Source organism: Mirounga leonina, unplaced genomic scaffold, assembly GCF_011800145.1.
Source record: "Mirounga leonina isolate KUSES-001 unplaced genomic scaffold, KU_Mleo_1.0 Mir_175, whole genome shotgun sequence".
NCBI classification, from domain to species: Eukaryota; Metazoa; Chordata; class Mammalia; order Carnivora; family Phocidae; genus Mirounga; species Mirounga leonina.
Window position 1 is genome coordinate 16996814 of NW_023270453.1, and position 8107 is coordinate 17004920.

Genomic DNA, 8107 nt, shown 5'->3' on the forward strand with positions numbered 1-8107 from the left:
AAGAAACAAAACAGATGAACATAGGGAAAAGAAAAAGAAGGAGAGAGGGAAACAAGCCATACAAGACCCTTATGGATAGAGAACAAACTGAGGGTTGAGGAAGGGAGGTGGATGGGGGATGGGCTAGATGGGGGAAGGGGATTAAGGAAGGCACTTATTGTGATGAGCACTGGGTGTTGTATGTAAGTGAAGAATCACTGAATTCTATTCCAAAAACCAATATTGCACTGTATGTTCACTAACTGAAATTAAAAAAAATAAAAATAAACAAGATCATGCCTGAAAACAAGTAACAGTGGTTGGCATTTGTAGTGACTTAACAAAAGCTAATTTCCTTCCTTCTTAACAGGAAATCTCCCTACCATTATTGACAGCCAATCCCTATAATGAGTTCTGCTAGATAACAAAAACCCACTTTTAATCACATTTCAGGGAGTGAAATTCCTATGGCAACTGAGATTTATTATCTTCTTGGAGAATTCAAAGTGTTCGATGGATGGTGAAACTACATTTTAAACCAGAATTTAAACGTATTTAATTAAAATTTTAATCATGCATGATAGACTTTTGACCTCCCTACAAAGAAGAGAAAAATTGAAGAGCTTCTAGCCAACTCTTTTGTTTCTGTCACCCTCAGCATTTCTTTTATCACTGCTGTGTCTTCCGAGCATCTTATCAGCTCTGACTACACCTCCCAGGTCTTTGTGCCAATCCACCGGAGCGCTGTTGAGAAGGAATGCCAGAGTGTGGATACGCTTATTCCACCACAAATCACTTCTTGGAAAAAAGGCAAGACTGAAAATATAGATGTGGGTGTGTCCAAAACTTAAAAGAATCTTTAAAGTCCACCTCCAATGCTTAAATTTTTAAAATGCTCTTAATTTACTATTTTATCCGAGCATGTTAATAGTCTATGCAATATTTTATTATGTCAAGTCACAGTGGAATTGGGCAAGTGCTCCAAATCCATAAAACTCAGGGAACTTATCCTACGTACATGTTCTTCGTTGCCTGCTCTCTGATGGAGACCATCACCAATGGTGCTGCTCTGACCCTGCTTGGACCCCACTGCTGTATCACACAGCCCTCTGCACCTTAGGGATTGCTCTCAGCACTATGTCTGTTTCAGTTTTACATCCCTGTCTTCCTATGACTACGACCCTTTGAGATGACCACACCTTGCTCTTTACAATCAAGGTGACTTCAGAAGAGTCCCTCTTACTCCCTTCCTTCTAGCCTCTGACCTAGGATATATCCTAAGAATATCTCTTTATGTGCTTGGAGATAGCAGCATGGCCCAGGAACATGGCTTTGGGCAAATCTCAACTGAAATCCCTTATTAGCTGTGTGACCTTGGATGAATTTCTTGAATTTTCTGAGCCTCACTTTACTTCATCTATAAGATGAAGAAGTTGGCCTACACCCTGCCAAGGGTGGCCATGAAAATAACATTTTATAAATCATTTAAGGTTGTTTCTCATTTAAGATTTCCTCTTGGTTCTTTACTTCTACTTCATGAGTAGCATTCACTAAAAATACTTTTTATTTGCAGCTAATAATATTCAGCTTTATAAATGAGTGTGAACGATCCAGCCAAGAGAGCTGTCTGTACACACAACCTGGAAGAGACCTTGACACAGATCTTGCAAACTTAACATTCTGTAGAGAGTGCCTTTTGTAGTGCGTTTCTACTCGTGCTGGGAGGCAAAGCCATAATGGCCAGGTGGTACCCACATAGCAGAGAATGACCTCTAGCAATATTTATACGAATTTATTTACTCAAGCAGGAAGACTGAGAATTATTGAATACTCAGTGAGCAAATTTACAATCTAATAAAAAGTAATTATATAAACAAGAATATAAAGAGATTCTGATATTAATTTCAACTTTCTCTTCATTATGGCATTGATTACGGTGCATGATATAAAGTAAATGTTTGTGTTCCCCTAAATTCATATGTTGAAGCCCTAACCCCCTAGGAGGTGGGGCCTTTGGGAAGTGATGAGGTCATGAGGGTGGGACCCTCATGATGAGATTAGTGCTCTTGTAAGAACAGACAGGAGAGAGATGATCTCTTTTTGCCATGTGAGGACGCAGCAAGAAGCGTCTTCTGCAGATTGGGAAGTGGGTTCTTACCAGACATGGAACCTGCCGGCCCTTTGATCTTGGGACGTCCAGCTTCCAGAGCTGTGAGCAGTAAATACACATTGTTTAACCATCTGGTCTCTGATGTCCTGTTCTAGCAGCTTGAATGGACTAAGTCAGTACACGTCAGCAGGAGTAGTTAAAACTTAATCACCTTTGTGGTCTGGTTCGTATTTCTATTTGTGTGTTTTCTAATTATGTGTGTACATTTCTGTGTGTTCCATATTCTCATAGACCCTTCTGGCCAGTATTGGGAGATTGTGTTTGTGTGGAGCCTTATTATTATGACTGGATTTTTGCTTTTCGATGGTTTTAGTTCACTTTCAGCCCATTCTCTCACCATGGGAATTTGGAGGAAGACATACTAATCAAATTTTCTTGGCAAGCCAACTTGTTTATTTATTAGCTTCTCTTCCAGTTGCTTCTCTCTCTCAGCACTTGCTTACCATACCCTCTCGCCTAGTCTGCCTGGAACATCAACGAGGGGTCGGACAAGAATTGAAGTGCTGGTTTTCATGACAACTGTTTTCTTAGTTCTCACAACAGCTAAGGAAATCACATAGGGTTAGAGCAAGATTCTCCAACCTCTCACTACTGACACCTTGCACTGGATGATTCTCTGTGGTGGGGCAGTCCCATGCATTGTAGGGCATTTAGCAGCATCCCAAACCTCTGCCATTAAATGTCTATAATAGCCCCCTCCCCATCACGAAAACTGAAAATGTCTCCAGATGCCGTCAAATAGCATGTGTGGGACAAAAAGCCATCCTCCGCTGAGAACCACTGGTTTAGAGACAGTACTTTTTAGTACGGAAATTACATTCAGAAAGGATAAGTTCATATGTAGTTACTTGACTAGCTCAGTATTAAATGGCATACAAAATACCTTATAATTACTAGTAACTATAATAGCTCACTTACCTTGAGCACCTGCCACACAAGAGACCCTACGCCACATTCTGTATGTATATAACCTAATTTTATCCTTAAAACAACACTAAATGTCTGTTACAGACGTATATAAACCTAGGCAGGGTGTACAAACACATGGAGGACTTCAAATTTTGTTGCCTTAGAAGTTACTTGAGGCATCCACTGGCAGAGCCTCATAAGTTTGCCTCACTTTATTCACGATCAATTGATCTGTGTGTGTGTTTTTTAAATCTTTTCCACCATTGATTTCTATTAGAGTGTAGCCATTAAATGATACTTACCATAATTTCTTTCTTTGAAATAAATCCTGCCATTTTATTTTATTTTCCTGTGTTCTCAGTGTCGGGCAATACAATTAATTGATTTTCTTTTCCGTGTATGTCAACTTGTGTATTTAAATGTATTCTTGCCGTTTAAACTGTCACTTTGGGAAGTACAGTGACAATGGAGTTTGCCTCTGGCCCGTGGGAATTGTTAGTAGAATGATGTTACCCAGATTTTCTTCTTCACTGATGAAAATGGATTTTCAGTATGCAGTTCAGGATTTTCAAAAGACATGGTGAATACAGTTACCATTTTATATGTCTCACAACTCATTCTACACTCACAATCTTCATGTAGTACAGAAGAAGAGAGATTTTTGTTTTTATTAAGAAAGCCACATTTATCTAAGAATATTCCTCCAGAATATGGTCGCGTTATCAGAAAATCTGCAAGCAATGTGTCCAGTGGAGAGGGTGAGAATTCATAACTCACTGTCAAGTCACTGAGGCACTAGTAGAGGCTGAAATTAAAACTGTGTCTGAAGACAGATTGACATTCAAGGCCAAGTTTCTACCAACTCCTACAATTGATGATAGAATTTTACCGGACAGGCTCATCTGGACAACTTGAAAAATTATTTCATATCCTGAACTCAAATGATTAATAAGTATTTTATTCCTCTCAATAAATCACAGACTTATTGAAGATAAATGAACAGCCTTCTCTATGTCCAAAGTGCATCAATAAAGAATTCTGTATGTTAAAGAAAAAGTGACTCCCAAGTTATAAATGTTAAACATGCTACTGAATTCCTAAGGCAAGACGACTTTCTCCATCACGGCCCCTGGGCCTCACTGCACCACAACAACCACGCGTAACGGAGGCCTCTTCCCAATGTCCTGCATTTCTCTGGCTTCTCAGTCTCTGCCTAAATGTTGGAAGAAACAACAAAAATTCTCAGCCGTGGGTTTCCTATAGCATTTCAAACTATGTGCAAAAGCCTGTGGTGCGCCTGGTGGGTTTTGGTCTTACATAATCCAAGAACGAGGACAGAGTGCTATGGACATGTTTCTGTTTTGACTATGACATATACCAGACAGAGTTTCATCACTGGACAGCAAATGAAGTAATAGCGCACAAAGGGCTAGAGAGCATGACAGGCAACAGTAAACAGGAAAGTTGTTAATCAAAAGAACAGAACTTCGGGTGGTTGTTCTGAGCAAGTACAATTTGAAGTGCTCATTGGTCAAGAATTCTATAGTACGCTGAAAAAGTAATATTTAATAGTTTATAATGCATTTCATGTTTATTCACATAACATTTTCCACATATTGGAGAATGTGCTAAGCATCTGCTGACAAATCACCACATACAATGGGCATAATATTTTTTTTTAAAGATTTTATTTATTTATTTGAGACAGAGAGAATGAGAGAGACAGAGAGCACATGAGAGGGGGGAGGGTCAGAGGGAGAAGCAGGCTCCCTGCCGAGCAGGGAGCCCGATGCGGGACTCGATCCTGGGACTCCAGGATCATGACCTGAGCCGAAGGCAGTCGCTTAACCAACTGAGCCACCCAGGCGCCCTGGGCATAATATTTCATTACTCACTAGCTCTGCACTACTCAGCTTAATAAAGACCTAAAATATTGGATTTTTTTTTCTGTTCCAGAAAATATAGTAGACAACATAAAAGATGAAACCGGGTCTTTCTTCAACAGATATATTGGAATGATAATGGGAAGTTAGTTTTACAAAAGTTCTGAACAATTAAGTATTATATATTTACTCAACAAGAAACAATTTCATAAGACTTTAGGACTATACATGTGCTGTTTCCTGTGGCTGTCACTGGGTTTAGAATAATAAAGAAGTCACAAGAGCTCTTCTCTGCTTTTATGAATTATCTATTCCAGACTGCAAAGACAAGCCTAGACACAGTTAGAAGCAAGGAGGATGGCCATCACATAACATGGATGCGAGGCAATGAAGGGACTCAGTGGGCTGCAAAATTAGTGTAAAGTGTCGTGAAGGACAAACTCCAGATATGATATTGTTTCCAGAGGAGCCTCTTGGAAAAGCAAACAAGTGAACTGAAACTTGACCTATGATGACAAGTTGGGCATGTGAACATTCCAGATAGAAGGAACAGAAAGTACAAAGGCCTTAAAGCAGAAAATTGCTAAGAGTTTTGAGAAACTGATAGTAAACCAGCATGTCTAGGTTCAAGATTCTATTCTCAATGTATTCTCAAAGATTCTATTCTCGATGTATTAGAGGCCACAGAAAAATAGAAAATTTTCTTTTGGAGAGCTCACATCATCTGCCATGTGAAAAATGAGTTGTAAAGAAGAGACTCTTAGCAGGTACATCATTTAGCAGCTATTTTATGTAGCACCGGTAAGAGGCGACAGTGGCTAAATCTAGCATTAGCAGAGATTCATACCAGAGTGGATTTATTTGAACTTATAACTGATATAAATGACTGAGAAAATTTGACACTCAAGGGGCCTACTTCAATTTTTTTAAATAGTTCTTTTACTTAAATGAGCTACCTTGAGTCATCCAACATTTGCCTAGTTTTGGTTTATCTATCCTCTTTAAGAAACATGTTGATAAGTTGGTCCGGGTTCAAGCCAGAGTAACAAATACTTACAAGATTACAGACCAGCACTAAGAATTAGGAGCTGAATGTACTTAGTGCTTGTGCATTAGAAGAGCTAAATTTATAGTTCAGTTTTAACAATATCTACAAAACTAAGCAAGAATGTTAGATATGGTATTCTTTCCACATCCTGATCACATAAAGAAAGGAAAGCATAATTCTACTGTAGGGATAGAAATTTTTTTCTTATATCTTTCTAGGTTCTTTGGCAGACCTAGTAATTAAATTGACATAAGACAGATTAATGGAGAAAAATCAATTTAATTTATTACGTAGGGGCGCGCCATGAAAATAGACCCATTGGCAAGTCAGGCAGTTGAGGCTTACATACAATCCTGAGCTAAGGAGAAGGGGGTAGGGGTCTGTGGCTTCAAAAGGAGGGAAGACAATTCACACAAGATGGGAAGAGTGGATGTTTGGTAAACAGAGGTGTCTCATGGCATGCGGAGGCAGTGGGTCAAAGGGAGGAATTTGAACTCTGCACCAGCTGCCCCCAGATTACCACACCTGGCTCACACTCTCTGTAGACATTGCTGGTCATATCTCTCTTCTTGAGCCAGGCTCCCTGTCTCAGTTCTTAGAGGCAGTTAAGGAGGAGGGAAAAGCTCTTCCTGAGTCTTTTGGGCTTTGATGATCTTCAGCTCAAACTAATCCACACACCAAAGTGGCATGTCTTGGGGAGGCTCATTCTGAACCCCCTCACTACTCTAAGAAGTAGGTGATATTTATTTTAATGAAAATTATTTCAGTAAAATAGTTGAATCCATATTTCAAGAAGATAACACCAAGACAAAATGGGGAATTAGCACAGACTGCTAGACTAGTTCTTTCCCCAAAATCAAGCTTGAAGAAGCTAGAAAGATGGAGGAAAACATCATCTGGGCAACACACACAAACACACCGACACAGAGACACACAGACACACACAGAGTGAAAAACAAACCCTGAGGGACAACAAGGCCCAGCATAAACTGTTGTGTGTATGGATTGCAGGGAACAAGGTGTTATATTTGTTGGCTACACATAGCATATGAATTGCAGGAGAAAAAAAACCCCACTCTTACTTGTCCTGAGTCACGCACTGGGATGATTATCGCTGTCCAATTATTACAGAAATTGGAAAGGAATCGTCCTAGGTTAAGCTGTTGAAGAAAACAGGTTGACCAGCTGCCTTTGGACACGCACTCCTGAAGAACACCTCCACCCAAGGCAAAAAGCTGAAGGAACATAAATGAAAAATATTTGCCTGCCAATTCTGCATCCACTTAAAAGTTTAAAAATAAAACACTGGCTAGACGAGTACACCATAACAGAGATAAGTTATCAGCCGTGGCTCTGTGTTCTTTGGCACACACCGCTTTGGCCACATTCTCTCCATTCCAGTGGACCTCACCTGGAGACACACAGACAGGGGCCTGCCTTTGCCCCTCCCTCGAATACTTTACCAGACACGGTGATGAGAACCCCAGAGAAAATGGGGAGTACAACCATGATGAAGGTGACAATGGATGAGCCAACATACACCTAGAAGCCTGAAAGTTTGTAAAAGATAAGGAGTTTAGAATAAGAAAATCCTTACAAAGGCAAGGATGGATAGTTTTCATCTGAAAAAGAAATAAGAACTTATCAAATACCAAAAAGTACCATTAAGCACAATGTATAGGAGTTGGAATAAAAGAAACAAGCCCTGGGGGGAAAAAGCAAGACTGATAAAGCTGCAGAATGAATGACGCGAAGCATGCCATCAAGGAAGCCTTGGATAAAGCAGCAAAAAGAGATACACATTCACAAGCAGGAATGTCAGCATCTGGTAACAGGAGTCTGGTAAGAAAAGAAAAACTACAGGAGAAGAGGAACGGCTAAGCTCTACTCTCCCATGAGCTAGAGTCTCCAGGCTGCACAATTCATCCGGGACTTCTGCACATTATAGCTGAAACCTTGTGCCCTTTGCCAACTTCTTCCCGTCTCCCTCTCTTCCCCCCAGCTCCTGATAACCACCATTCTACTCTGGGCTTCTGTGACTTCCTTCCTTCCTTCCTTCCTTCCTTCCTTCCTTCCTTCCTTCCTTCCTTCCTTCCTTCCTTCCTTCCTTCCTTCCTT